This window comes from Ambystoma mexicanum, chromosome 5p (assembly GCF_040938575.1).
Source record: "Ambystoma mexicanum isolate Mex_15411 chromosome 5p, UKY_AmexF1_1, whole genome shotgun sequence".
NCBI classification, from domain to species: Eukaryota; Metazoa; Chordata; class Amphibia; order Caudata; family Ambystomatidae; genus Ambystoma; species Ambystoma mexicanum.
In genome coordinates, this window is record NC_090930.1 from 764,077,393 (window position 1) to 764,093,367 (window position 15,975).

Here is a 15,975-nt window from a genome sequence, read left to right on the forward strand (position 1 = left end):
TCCATTTGAAGGACAGCAGTAGTTGCATTCAGTATGTCAAATGGACATTCTCCCCAGAATACTCCAGTTTCTTTGCGGGGCTGGAGGACCAAAACCATTCAAGATGGTCCACATATAGGGCGGCCATCTTGAAACATTTTTCTGTTCATCGGAATCCCCAAGAGGCTCGCAAGGCAGCCTACAATTTGCAATGTGGGGAGGATCAGGCCCCACAAGAATTTGTGCAAGAATTGAAGCGTGTCTTTGCGCAGACCACCAAAAGGGTGCGCACGGACAGCAGAGAATTCATCAACACATTTTTCCATGCTCTCCCCAAATACATAATGACCCAGCTCGTGAGAGACTTTCACGAGAAAAGATCTTTAGACTGGGTCATTGAGCAAGCCACCCGCATCTATGAGGTGCAGAAACCGGTGGAAAATATGAATCAGCCCAAAAAACCCAAAACCAACAACACCGCTGCTGCTGCCAAGGTGGCAGAGGTAAAGTTTGCCCCCGTTTTAGATTTGGAGATGGGGGGGCCTAAAAACCTGCCTGCACCGAATAATTCTAAGCCCAGAAGGCCCTCGGGCCAGTCACAAACAGGGAGTCAAGGAGGTAGTCCCACAAATGGGGTCCCTCGCTCCCCTGACTATGTAAGTCCCCGCTATAAGGGAAACAGTCCAATCCTGGGTATGTGTGGACTCCTCCGGCCAAAGGGGGGGATCCAACCAAGCACCCAACCCAGGGAACTTCCCTCCGCACTTCCCCCAGGAGGGCAGAAATTCACCAAATCCTGGGCAGAACTTGTTCCCCAGGTATCCACCCAACTTCCAGCCCCAAAATCATCCATCCTTCTTTCCCCAATTCCCTGAGCCCAGACAACCGAATCTGGGAAAGGGGAGGCCAAGGGTGGAGGGGTACCCAAATCTTCCCAACCCGTGGTACTACCAGAGAAGGGAGAGCTACCCTTCCCGGGATTAGCCCTGGGGAGAAAATAGAACCCTGTATCAACCTGAGCGGGTTTCACAGTTAGAGCACCAGGTCCAAAATATGGCCCGGGATCTGGGTCACATACTGAGGGCTCAACAGAACCCTCAGATGAGCATGCCACCGCAGAAAGCCCCACACTCCTGGCCTGGTGCTCCAGAACAATGACGGGGGCAACACCCCGATAACCCACCGGTTCCCAGGGAGGAGGCACAAGGAGAAGGGGGGTGTGAAGCCTTGGAGGGAGCTTCCTTCCCCACTGGTAAACAGCCCCTGGAAACCCAGGAACTGGAAACAAAATCTCCTACCCCTGAAAGTCTGCCACCCAAGGAGCAAAGAGGAGGTAGGAGAAACAAAGGACCCAAACAGACCCATTTTGTGGAGGAGGTACAGGTCTTCCAAATTGAGGGAGAGGGATCCTCAGAGGATCCTGGGAAAAGGATCTTCTCCTTCAGAGACGGGGGAACTCCTCCCAAAGAAAAATGGGTCCCAAGGGATTCCAATCCAGACTGGGTAGATGTGGGGATTGAGCTGTCGCCGTCCATCATTCTATCCCAGAACCAACAAGACCGAAAACCCCTGGTTCAAACCCATCCTGGTGACTGCCTCCAAAAAGGGGGGGGCCCAGAACTGGAACCAGGGGAACCCAAATCCGCATCAATAGACTGGGTAGATGAGGGGATTGAGCTGTCGCCGCCCATCATTCTATCCCAGAACCAACAATACCAAAATCCCATGGGTCAAACCCATCCTGATGACTGCCTCCAAAAGGGGGGGGCGGCCCAGGAACGGAACCAGGGGAACTCGAATATCCTTTTCAAGTTGCCAACTTTTTTTTTTTTTTTTAAACTTTGTTTTATTAACATTTTCATAATATAACAAGAGGGCACAAAACATTTTCAAAAAATATGCAAATGACTGGCCCAGTAACCCCCCACCCCCCTCACCCTCCCCAAATGGACCTACCCCCTCATAAACTTAATGTCATGATCACTGCTTCCAAGGAGCTAGGACCAGCCCAACGTCCTTAGAAGCAGGCCCATAACCTTCATTCTAGGCACCAGCCGGTCCCCACAGGGACCTTTTGGACCTTGTCCTGGCGCCGGTGGCACCAGGCTCATCAAAGTCACTGGTCCCGGCACTGGAAGCGCCGGGCTCATAATTGGTATGAAGATGCTTGGGTGGACTTACCTGCAGCAGACCATGCTGCTTACTTACCAGCCACATAGAAATCCTCTGTGAGCCGGGACTACTTTCTTACCTGGGTGGGGCAAGCTCCACTCCCTGGATACAACACTGGAACTCTTCTGGAACAGGAACTCTTTTCTTACTAGGGCGAGGCCGTGGAGGAAGACGCCTCATCACTCCAAGGCTATTTAAACCACACCCGATTGATGAAACGTGCTTCGCGTTATTCTGCATCTGCAGCAGAACGCTCACTGTGTCTGTTCCAGTTTTCTTCTTTCCGATCCTGAACCTGCAAGAACAAACGCTTACCATTCCTGTATCCAGCCTTCAGTAGCACCTGCAAAGACAAGAAACACCAGGTTAGCACGGCAACCTTCACGCGCAGCGCTTTCCTCACCTGATCCATCGGCAGCTACCATCTCTTCACGCTGCTCCTCCGCCTGCACTCCGGGAATTCCGGTTTTCTTCAACGCTGCAATCCTGCACCTGAAAGACAAAAGAAGAGACATTAGACAGGTATTTTACTTATGCGCCATCGCGCCCGCCACAATAGGGCGCCTGCAAATACTCCGGCATTTACTTACGCATTTCCAAGCGCGTCATTCCAAGACTCTGGCTCGAACTTTGGCTTTCTTCACATCATCTTCTACCTCAAGAGCCCTGCAAGACAAATAGAAAAAGCATTATACAGAGACCTGTTCCACATTAACGTGCCCACGCACCTAAAGACTGAAGGACTTAAAAGGTGTCCGGAAACTCACCGTTCGTGCAGTTAACGACGGTAGCAATCCTCTGATATCAAGAGGCCTACGTTTCACCCAGTGAAGGAACTGGCAACGGCACCCTGCACCAGACGCAGAGGGAGAGTCCAGCATTCACCTATCTAAGGTGAGCACGTTGACCTTGGGGCTCCACGGAAAAGCGAGGAAGGGAAAGGGAGAGAGACCCCCGACAACCCCAGATCATTAACCCCATATTCTTTTACCTGCAGATATCTCACTCTTCGAGTTAGACACACAGTACGAAGAGGCTCAGCCCCGGAAGCCCATCGAGTCCTGCACTTCACTTTTCCAGTCACAGACACCATCCTGCCAAGACCGGCGCCTCCGTGGGAATCAGGTGAGCGTTACAGAACGCGAAGCCCACCGCAAACCTCCTACCCAGGCGTAATGGAAACCTCGGATACTGATCAATTGGCCCAGTTGCTTGGGGAACTAAGAGCAGAAGTACATGCAGCTCGTCAGGAAACAAACGCTCTAAGAAGAGAGCTGATAATATCCAAGGAGCGAACAGAGGACCTCGCTAGGCAATTGCTACGAACACAGGCAGGACAAACACCTTTGCCCGCTCCAGGAGGAAATTATTCCTCAGCATCTTCCTCAAATCCAGTGCAAATCAATCTACCCGGTAATATGCCCTTGGCTCCGCCCGAACGCTTTTCTGGTGACCCAAAGAGATTTGCAGTGTTCATTAACCAGTGCCGCCTACACTTCTTATGTAGACAAGCTGCCTTCCCGACAGATCAGGCCAAGGTGGCTTTTGTGCTTTCTTATCTCAGTGGCAGTGCCGCAGCTTGGTCGATCCCTTTAGTCACTCAGGATGATCCGGTTCTTCATGATTTCCAGGCTTTCCAGTCCAGCATGGAGAAACTGTTCGCAAGACATGCACAAGGGCTGGCCTTGGACAATGAACTCCTTTCGTTACGACAGGGTAATCAAGACCTCTTGACTTACATTGCCTCATTCAACAGACTTATAGTGGAAACTCAATGGCCTGAGGATAAAAGAATAACGCTTTTCTACAGAGGCCTGCGTGGAGAGCTCAAGGATGTGTTAGCCCAAGTTGTGAATCCTCCACAAGAATGCTCAGACTATATTGACTTAGTTGTTCAATTGGACCACAGATTACAGAACAGAAAGGCTGATCGTTCCAAATTTGATACCCGAGTGTTTTCTAAACCACAGACCTCTACTAGAGGAGCTGACACCGTGGAACCCATGCAAATAGGGGGCATGAAAGGACCTTTAACCCAAAAAGAGCGAGAAAGGAGAAGACAGCTGCAATTATGCCTCTATTGCGGAAACTCGGGGCACTTTCTTCGAGACTGTCCAGTGAAACCAGCTAAGAAGGCTGTAGGAGCCGCAGATACCTGTACCACAAATTCTGAGCAGGGAAACGACCTAGCCCGACAAGTGTAGAGGTCCTCTTGCCGAGCGTTAAAATCTGTTCCATGACCTCGCATTTCGTGGTGCCTATGGTCCTCATTAGCCCTGAACGTCCGGATCGTTTGCATGCAATTGAAGCTTACATCGACAGCGGAGCAATCGGTAATTATGTGGACCGTGAAATGGTATCAAGGATGAATCTACCTCTTGTCCCTAAGGCAGTAAAAGACGTCATTACTACGGTGGATGGCACGGAGATAGCCTCCGGACCAGTAACTCACGCCACCCAAGAAGTGACGTTAGTGAGCCAAGAGGGACACCGGGAGAAAATCGTGTTCGATGTGATCAAGGCCCCTCAGTTCCAGATCATTCTGGGAATTCCTTGGTTAGAGAAGCACAATCCTCAGATCGATTGGCGAGCAAAGACCGTTCAGTTTCCAGAATGTATCTCCACTTGTTATCCTCGGCCTGATGTTTCACTGGCGGCAATCTCTTCTGAGGTTCCCAAACTACCTCCCGAATACCAGAAATTCCAAGACGTCTTTCGGAAGGACCAAGCTAACACCCTGCCTCCTCATAGGTCGTACGACTGTCAAATAGATCTGATACCCGGAACAACTCCTCCTTGCAGTAGGATTTATGCTCTCACCGAGCCAGAGAATCTTCACCTCAGACAATATCTGGACCAATACCTAGCTAACAGATTTATCCGTCCTTCAAAATCTCCAGCTTCCTCGGCTTTGTTCTTCGTTCCGAAAAAGGAAGGAGACCTTAGGACTTGTATAGATTACCGCTCCCTGAATCAAATCACTGTTAAAAACAGATACCCGTTACCTTTGATCCCTGAACTCCTGGACCAAGTCAAAGACGCATGTATATATACAAAGTTGGATCTCAGAGGAGCCTACCACTTGGTACGAATAAAAGAGGGCGATGAATGGAAGACGGCCTTCCGCACCAAATATGGGCTGTTTGTATATCAAGTTATGCCCTTTGGACTATGCAACGCTCCTGCCGCCTTCCAGTATTTTATGAATGATGTCCTTAGAGAACTCATAGATGTGTGTGTTGTTGTCTACATTGATGACATCCTCGTCTATTCATCATCTGAAGAGGAACATCAGAAACACGTTAAAGAGGTCCTCGAGAGATTACGTCAACATAACCTTTTTGCTAAGCTTGAAAAATGCGTTTTCAACGTAACTGAAGTTGAGTTCCTGGGATTCATATTGTCACCAAACGGAGTCCATATGGATTCAAAGAAAGTCGATGCAATCATCAAGTGGCCTTCACCAACCTCTGTAAAAGGAGTTCAAAGCATGTTAGGTTTCGCTAACTTTTACCGCAGGTTCATTCCTGAATTCTCTCGAATAGTCCAGCCCATCACCGCTCTATTAAAGAAAAACAAACGTTTTGAGTGGTCTACCGAGGCGGAACAAGCTTTTCAGGACTTAAAAGCTAAATTCATCTCTGCACCTGTTCTAAAACACCCTCGCCCAGAACTCCCCTACATCGTAGAAACAGATGCTTCTAGCCTTGCTATGGGGGCAGTTTTATCACAAAGAGATCCGGTCACACACCAATTACATCCTGTAGCCTTTTGGTCCCGCAAATTCTCGGCTCCCGAGATCAACTATTCAATTACAGACAAGGAACTTTTAGCTATCAGATCAGCCTTTAAAGCCTGGCGGCATTATCTTTTGGGAGCCAGACACACAGTCACCGTAATGACAGATCACCGCAACTTACAATATCTGAAGACGGCCAAAGCTCAGTCTTCCAGGCAGCTCCGCTGGGCTCTGTTTTTGGCTGAGTTTGACTTTATAATTACTTATCGACCAGGCAGTAAAAACGGAAAAGCAGATGCCCTCTCCCGGATGGGAATAGATGAACACTTGACCAATCCTGAACCAATACCCATAATCCCGGACCAAAGGATTTTGGGCTTGGTCAGCGCTCAATCCTTTGAAGACATCGAGACTACAGTCAAATCACTCCTAACTCCAGCAGAATTACAGGACTGGCAATTCAAGGGGAAGGATTTCTCAGTGGACCAAGACCTACCATATTTCCGAGGACGATTGTACTTGCCCTGTGAGAAAATACAAAAACAGGTAATCTCCTGTTATCACGACTCATTAATGGAGGGTCACCCTGGCATTACCAAAACCATGGAAAAGGTCAAAAGACATTTCTGGTGGCCATCATGGAAGAAGGATATTAGAGACTTTGTAATCTCCTGCGGTGTGTGTGCTCAGAATAAAAGTCAGAAGGAGAAACCAGCCGGCCTCTTACACCCACTGGACATCCCTCCCTGTCTATGGCATACCCTGTCCATGGATACCATCACAGACTTACCTCCATGCTCAGGGTATAATACCATTTTAGTAGTCGTGGATCTATTCTCCAAGATGGCTCACTTCATTCCCCTGAAGGGCCTACCTTCAGCTTCAGTATTAGCCCGAGAATTCTTAGAAAACATCGTTCGGTTACACGGTTTTCCCTCGGTTTTGGTTTCCGATAGGGGAAGTCAATTCATCTCCCACTTTTGGCGAAGTTGCTGTCGCTTAGCCCAAATTGATGTGAGACTTTCAACCAGTCACCATCCCCAAACTGACGGACAAACTGAGAGGACAAATCAAACTCTGGAGCAATATTTATGTTGTATGCTCCAACAGACTGAAAACCCTTGGAAGGATATCCTTTGGATCGCTGAATACGCTTATAACAATTCGACCCATTCTGGAACTGGGAAGACTCCCTTCTTCCTATTATACGGAAACCATCCTAGGACCCCTAACCTGGATCCTCCCCAAGAATTCGAAACACCTGCTGTGGATCACTTGCACTCGGTGATCACTCGTACTTTTAAAGAAGCCACTGCCCATCTGCAAAGAGCTAAAGTTCTATACAAGAAAGGAGCGGATCAACACCGTAAAGAGGCCCCTCACTACGCAGTGGGAGATCAGGTCTGGTTATCCACTAAGCACCTGCCTCTAAAAGGACCCCGCACCTTCATCCCGAGATACTTAGGACCCTTTCTCATTTCTGCCATAATTAATCCGGTGGCTGTCAAATTGGAATTGCCTTCGCATATGAAAATACATCCAGTATTCCATGTCTCCTTACTAAAACCAGTACAACCTGAAACCCGATTGACCGAACTCCCAGAACCTGTTCTAGTGGATGGAGAATTTGAGTTCGAAGTAAAGAACATCCTAGACTCCAAAATCTCCAAATCTAAATTATATTACCTGGTTGATTGAAAAGGATACGGCCCCCAGGAAAGGTCTTGGGAACCCTCAGAACATGTCCACGCACCTCGTCTGGTCAAGAAATTCCATCTGAGTCACCCCGACAAGCCAAAACCCCCGGAGAAGACACGCTTAGGAGGGGCCTTGAGGGGGGGTGCTGTCATGATCACTGCTTCCAAGGAGCTAGTACCAGCCCAACGTCCTTGGAAGCAGGCCCATAACCTTTTGGACCTTGTCCTGGCGCCGGTGGCACCAGGCTCATCAAAGTCACTGGTCCCGGCACTGGAAGCGCCGGGCTCATAATTGGTATGAAGATGCTTGGGTGGACTTACCTGCAGCAGACCATGCTGCTTACTTACCAGCCACATAGAAATCCTCTGTGAGCCGGGACTACTTTCTTACCTGGGTGGGGCAAGCTCCACTCCCTGGATACAACACTGGAACTCTTCTGGAACAGGAACTCTTTTCTTACTAGGGCGAGGCCGTGGAGGAAGACGCCTCATCACTCCAAGGCTATTTAAACCACACCCGATTGATGAAACGTGCTTCGCGTTATTCTGCATCTGCAGCAGAACGCTCACCGTGTCTGTTCCAGTTTTCTTCTTTCCGATCCTGAACCTGCAAGAACAAACGCTTACCATTCCTGTATCCAGCCTTCAGTAGCACCTGCAAAGACAAGAAACACCAGGTTAGCACGGCAACCTTCACGCGCAGCGCTTTCCTCACCTGATCCATCGGCAGCTACCATCTCTTCACGCTGCTCCTCCGCCTGCACTCCGGGAATTCCGGTTTTCTTCAACGCTGCAATCCTGCACCTGAAAGACAAAAGAAGAGACATTAGACAGGTATTTTACTTACGCGCCATCGCGCCCGCCACAATAGGGCGCCTGCAAATACTCCGGCATTTACTTACGCATTTCCAAGCGCGTCATTCCAAGACTCTGGCTCGAACTTTGGCTTTCTTCACATCATCTTCTACCTCAAGAGCCCTGCAAGACAAATAGAAAAAGCATTATACAGAGACCTGTTCCACATTAACGTGCCCACGCACCTAAAGACTGAAGGACTTAAAAGGTGTCCGGAAACTCACCGTTCGTGCAGTTAACGACGGTAGCAATCCTCTGATATCAAGAGGCCTACGTTTCACCCAGTGAAGGAACTGGCAACGGCACCCTGCACCAGACGCAGATGGAGAGTCCAGCATTCACCTATCTAAGGTGAGCACGTTGACCTTGGGGCTCCACGGAAAAGCGAGGAAGGGAAAGGGAGAGAGATACCCGACAACCCCAGATCATTAACCCCATATTCTTTTACCTGCAGATATCTCACTCTTCGAGTTAGACACACAGTACGAAGAGGCTCAGCCCCGGAAGCCCATCGAGTCCTGCACTTCACTTTTCGAGTCACAGACACCATCCTGCCAAGACCGGCGCCTCCGTGGGAATCAAGTGAGCGTTACAGAACGCGAAGCCCACCGCAAACCTCCTACCCAGGCGCAATGGAAACCTCGGATACTGATCAATTGGCCCAGTTGCTTGGGGAACTAAGAGCAGAAGTACATGCAGCTCGTCAGGAAACAAACGCTCTAAGAAGAGAGCTGATAATATCCAAGGAGCGAACAGAGGACCTCGCTAGGCAATTGCTACGAACACAGGCAGGACAAACACCTTTGCCCGCTCCAGGAGGAAATTATTCCTCAGCATCTTCCTCAAATCCAGTGCAAATCAATCTACCCGGTAATATGCCCTTGGCTCCGCCCGAACGCTTTTCTGGTGACCCAAAGAGATTTGCAGTGTTCATTAACCAGTGCCGCCTACACTTCTTATGTAGACAAGCTGCCTTCCCGACAGATCAGGCCAAGGTGGCTTTTGTGCTTTCTTATCTCAGTGGCAGTGCCGCAGCTTGGTCGATCCCTTTAGTCACTCAGGATGATCCGGTTCTTCATGATTTCCAGGCTTTCCAGTCCAGCATGGAGAAACTGTTCGCAAGACATGCACAAGGGCTGGCCTTGGACAATGAACTCCTTTCGTTACGACAGGGTAATCAAGACCTCTTGACTTACATTGCCTCATTCAACAGACTTATAGTGGAAACTCAATGGCCTGAGGATAAAAGAATAACGCTTTTCTACAGAGGCCTGCGTGGAGAGCTCAAGGATGTGTTAGCCCAAGTTGTGAATCCTCCACAAGAATGCTCAGACTATATTGACTTAGTTGTTCAATTGGACCACAGATTACAGAACAGAAAGGCTGATCGTTCCAAATTTGATACCCGAGTGTTTTCTAAACCACAGACCTCTACTAGAGGAGCTGACACCGTGGAACCCATGCAAATAGGGGGCATGAAAGGACCTTTAACCCAAAAAGAGCGAGAAAGGAGAAGACAGCTGCAATTATGCCTCTATTGCGGAAACTCGGGGCACTTTCTTCGAGACTGTCCAGTGAAACCAGCTAAGAAGGCTGTAGGAGCCGCAGATACCTGTACCACAAATTCTGAGCAGGGAAACGACCTAGCCCGACAAGTGTAGAGGTCCTCTTGCCGAGCGTTAAAATCTGTTCCATGACCTCGCATTTCGTGGTGCCTATGGTCCTCATTAGCCCTGAACGTCCGGATCGTTTGCATGCAATTGAAGCTTACATCGACAGCGGAGCAATCGGTAATTATGTGGACCGTGAAATGGTATCAAGGATGAATCTACCTCTTGTCCCTAAGGCAGTAAAAGACGTCATTACTACGGTGGATGGCACGGAGATAGCCTCCGGACCAGTAACTCACGCCACCCAAGAAGTGACGTTAGTGAGCCAAGAGGGACACCGGGAGAAAATCGTGTTCGATGTGATCAAGGCCCCTCAGTTCCAGATCATTCTGGGAATTCCTTGGTTAGAGAAGCACAATCCTTAGATCGATTGGCGAGCAAAGACGGTTCAGTTTCCAGAATGTATCTCCACTTGTTATCCTCGGCCTGATGTTTCACTGGCGGCAATCTCTTCTGAGGTTCCCAAACTACCTCCCGAATACCAGAAATTCCAAGACGTCTTTCGGAAGGACCAAGCTAACACCCTGCCTCCTCATAGGTCGTACGACTGTCAAATAGATCTGATACCCGGAACAACTCCTCCTTGCAGTAGGATTTATGCTCTCACCGAGCCAGAGAATCTTCACCTCAGACAATATCTGGACCAATACCTAGCTAACAGATTTATCCGTCCTTCAAAATCTCCAGCTTCCTCGGCTTTGTTCTTCGTTCCGAAAAAGGAAGGAGACCTTAGGACTTGTATAGATTACCGCTCCCTGAATCAAATCACTGTTAAAAACAGATACCCGTTACCTTTGATCCCTGAACTCCTGGACCAAGTCAAAGACGCATGTATGTATACAAAGTTGGATCTCAGAGGAGCCTACCACTTGGTACGAATAAAAGAGGGCGATGAATGGAAGACGGCCTTCCGCACCAAGTATGGGCTGTTTGTATATCAAGTTATGCCCTTTGGACTATGCAACGCTCCTGCCGCCTTCCAGTATTTTATGAATGATGTCCTTAGAGAACTCATAGATGTGTGTGTTGTTGTCTACATTGATGACATCCTCGTCTATTCATCATCTGAAGAGGAACATCAGAAACACGTTAAAGAGGTCCTCGAGAGATTACGTCAACATAACCTTTTTGCTAAGCTTGAAAAATGCGTTTTCAACGTAACTGAAGTTGAGTTCCTGGGATTCATATTGTCACCAAATGGAGTCCTTATGGATTCAAAGAAAGTCGATGCAATCATCAAGTGGCCTTCACCAACCTCTGTAAAAGGAGTTCAAAGCATGTTAGGTTTCGCTAACTTTTACCGCAGGTTCATTCCTGAATTCTCTCGAATAGTCCAGCCCATCACCGCTCTATTAAAGAAAAACAAATGTTTTGAGTGGTCTACCGAGGCGGAACAAGCTTTTCAGGACTTAAAAGCTAAATTCATCTCTGCACCTGTTCTAAAACACCCTCGCCCAGAACTCCCCTACATCGTAGAAACAGATGCTTCTAGCCTTGCTATGGGGGCAGTTTTATCACAAAGAGATCCGGTCACACACCAATTACATCCTGTAGCCTTTTGGTCCCGCAAATTCTCGGCTCCCGAGATCAACTATTCAATTACAGACAAGGAACTTTTAGCTATCAGATCAGCCTTTAAAGCCTGGTGGCATTATCTTTTGGGAGCCAGACACACAGTCACCGTAATGACAGATCACCGCAACTTACAATATCTGAAGACGGCAAAGCTCAGTCTTCCAGGCAGCTCCGCTGGGCTATGTTTTTGGCTGAGTTTGACTTTATAATTACTTATCGACCAGGCAGTAAAAACGGAAAAGCAGATGCCCTCTCCCGGATGGGAATAGATGAACACTTGACCAATCCTGAACCAATACCCATAATCCCAGACCAAAGGATTTTGGGCTTGGTCAGCGCTCAATCCTTTGAAGACATCGAGACTACAGTCAAATCACTCCTAACTCCGGCAGAATTACAGGACTGGCAATTCAAGGGGAAGGATTTCTCAGTGGACCAAGACCTACCATATTTCCGAGGACGATTGTACTTGCCCTGTGAGAAAATACAAAAACAGGTAATCTCCTGTTATCACGACTCATTAATGGAGGGTCACCCTGGCATTACCAAAACCATGGAAAAGGTCAAAAGACATTTCTGGTGGCCATCATGGAAGAAGGATATTAGAGACTTTGTAATCTCCTGCGGTGTGTGTGCTCAGAATAAAAGTCAGAAGGAGAAACCAGCCGGCCTCTTACACCCACTGGAAATCCCTCCCTGTCCATGGCATACCCTGTCCATGGATTTCATCACAGACTTACCTCCATGCTCAGGTTATAATACCATTTTAGTAGTTGTGGATCTATTCTCCAAGATGGCTCACTTCATTCCCCTGAAGGGCCTACCTTCAGCTTCAGTATTAGCCCGAGAATTCTTAGAAAACATTGTTCGTTACACGGTTTTCCCTCGGTTTTGGTTTCCGATAGGGGAAGTCAATTCATCTCCCACTTTTGGCGAAGTTGCTGTCGCTTAGCCCAAATTGATGTGAGACTTTCAACCAGTCACCATCCCCAAACTGACGGACAAACTGAGAGGACAAATCAAACTCTGGAGCAATATTTACGTTGTATGCTCCAACAGACTGAAAACCCTTGGAAGGATATCCTTTGGATCGCTGAATACGCTTATAACAATTCGACCCATTCTGGAACCGGGAAGACTCCCTTCTTCCTATTATACGGAAACCATCCTAGGACCTCTAACCTGGATCCTCCCCAAGAATTCGAAACACCTGCTGTGGATCACTTGCACTCGGTGATCACTCGTACTTTTAAAGAAGCCACTGCCCATCTGCAAAGAGCTAAAGTTCTATACAAGAAAGGAGCGGATCAACACCGTAAAGAGGCCCCTCACTACGCAGTGGGAGATCAGGTCTGGTTATCCACTAAGCACCTGCCTCTAAAAGGACCCCGCACCTTCATCCCGAGATACTTAGGACCCTTTCTCATCTCTGCCATAATTAATCCGGTGGCTGTCAAATTGGAATTGCCTTCGCATATGAAAATACATCCAGTATTCCATGTCTCCTTACTAAAACCAGTACAACCTGAAACCCGATTGACCGAACTCCCAGAACCTGTTCTAGTGGATGGAGAACTTGAGTTCGAAGTAAAGAACATCCTAGACTCCAAAATCTCCAAATCTAAATTATATTACCTGGTTGATTGGAAAGGATACGGCCCCCAGGAAAGGTCTTGGGAACCCTCAGAACATGTCCACGCACCTCGTCTGGTCAAGAAATTCCATCTGAATCACCCCGACAAGCCAAAACCCCCGGAGAAGACACGCTTAGGAGGGGCCTTGAGGGGGGGTGCTGTCATGATCACTGCTTCCAAGGAGCTAGGACCAGCCCAACGTCCTTGGAAGCAGGCCCATAACCTTTTGGACCTTGTCCTGGCGCCGGTGGCACCAGGCTCATCAAAGTCACTGGTCCCGGCACTGGAAGCGCCGGGCTCATAATTGGTATGAAGATGCTTGGGTGGACTTACCTGCAGCAGACCATGCTGCTTACTTACCAGCCACATAGAAATCCTCTGTGAGCCGGGACTACTTTCTTACCTGGGTGGGGCAAGCTCCACTCCCTGGATACAACACTGGAACTCTTCTGGAACAGGAACTCTTTTCTTACTAGGGCGAGGCCGTGGAGGAAGACGCCTCATCACTCCAAGGCTATTTAAACCACACCCGATTGATGAAACGTGCTTCGCGTTATTCTGCATCTGCAGCAGAACGCTCACCGTGTCTGTTCCAGTTTTCTTCTTTCCGATCCTGAACCTGCAAGAACAAACGCTTACCATTCCTGTATCCAGCCTTCAGTAGCACCTGCAAAGACAAGAAACACCAGGTTAGCACGGCAACCTTCACGCGCAGCGCTTTCCTCACCTGATCCATCGGCAGCTACCATCTCTTCACGCTGCTCCTCCGCCTGCACTCCGGGAATTCCGGTTTTCTTCAACGCTGCAATCCTGCACCTGAAAGACAAAAGAAGAGACATTAGACAGGTATTTTACTTACGCGCCATCGCGCCCGCCACAATAGGGCGCCTGCAAATACTCCGGCATTTACTTACGCATTTCCAAGCGCGTCATTCCAAGACTCTGGCTCGAACTTTGGCTTTCTTCACATCATCTTCTACCTCAAGAGCCCTGCAAGACAAATAGAAAAAGCATTATACAGAGACCTGTTCCACATTAACGTGCCCACGCACCTAAAGACTGAAGGACTTAAAAGGTGTCCGGAAACTCACCGTTCGTGCAGTTAACGACGGTAGCAATCCTCTGATATCAAGAGGCCTACGTTTCACCCAGTGAAGGAACTGGCAACGGCACCCTGCACCAGACGCAGATGGAGAGTCCAGCATTCACCTATCTAAGGTGAGCACGTTGACCTTGGGGCTCCACGGAAAAGCGAGGAAGGGAAAGGGAGAGAGATACCCGACAACCCCAGATCATTAACCCCATATTCTTTCACCTGCAGATATCTCACTCTTCGAGTTATACACACAGTACGAAGAGGCTCAGCCCCGGAAGCCCATCGAGTCCTGCACTTCACTTTTCGAGTCACAGACACCATCCTGCCAAGACCGGTGCCTCCGTGGGAATCAGGTGAGCGTTACACTTAATCCCAGTAGAGTCTTCTCTTTGGGGAGACGCGTTGAAACCTCTGTATGTCCGGAGCTCGAGAAAGAGCATGAACGTTGACTACGTGTATGGCTGAGTATCGACCACCATCCCCCGGGCCGTGGGCGCCCATTCACTCCTTGTTTCCCCCCTGAGGATCAGTGCACGTCCCAACCCCAGGTCTGCTGTACCGGGTGTGACCTTATCCTCTGTGGGGAGGCCCAGCAGCATTGTCAGAGGGTTCTGGGGGAGTAGTTCCTCAGAAACTTCGGCGATCCAGCCCCTCACCTTCTCCCAATATGCTTGAGCTTTCGGGCAGTGCCACCACATGTGTCCTCTCGTACCGACCTGGTTGCATCCCCTTGGGCATGCGGGGGACACTCACGTGAACATTTTTGACAATTTTGCAGGGTCTCTATGCCATCCCTGTAAGATCTTGAAGTTTTGTTCCATGTCCGCTGTGAATAAGTTCCCATGGAAAGCTATTTTAAATATCCTTGACCAGGCGTCCTCCGAGATCTCTTCCCCCGCCAAGTCATTCCAAAAAATGCAGAACCTCCTCCTCTCCCCCAGGTTAACAGTGTTCAGTAGTCTATACATCCCTGATACCGCACCCTTCCTGGAGGTCGCTGTGTCCAGGAGTTTCTCAAAGGGGGTCAGCTGTCTTTTCAAGTTCTGGCCCCAGGCCTGGTCACATAGGATTCCCTTCAAGTGGATATATTCAAATGTGGAGAGGGACCCCTGCCCGACGGCGTCTCTCAGTTCCTCATATGGTCGGAATTCCCCTTCCTTAAACATTTGCCCTGCCCACTCCATCCCCGAATCGGACCAGGACTGTGTGTTGCGGAACCCCCTGCTTCCCAGTTTGAGGGGGTGACCCCAGAGCGATGACATCGGTGACGGCCACGATGTTAGGTGTGCCGTCTGGGGGCTTTCCCTCCAGATTGTCCAGAGAACTCCCAAAGTTGGGTGAGATTTAAGTCTGTTCGGGATGAACTTGCTAGGGGCCCACAGGAGGTCCCGAACCTTAAGTGGGTGAGCGTCCATATCCTCAAAATAAGACCAGTACGTGCCCATCCCCTCTTTCATATGTTCCAGGAGGACGTGCAACTGGGCGGTGCGGAAGTAAAGTTGAAAGTCTGGCAACCCAAACCCTCCCTCCTCCCTCGGTAAGGTCAAGACCTTCTTCG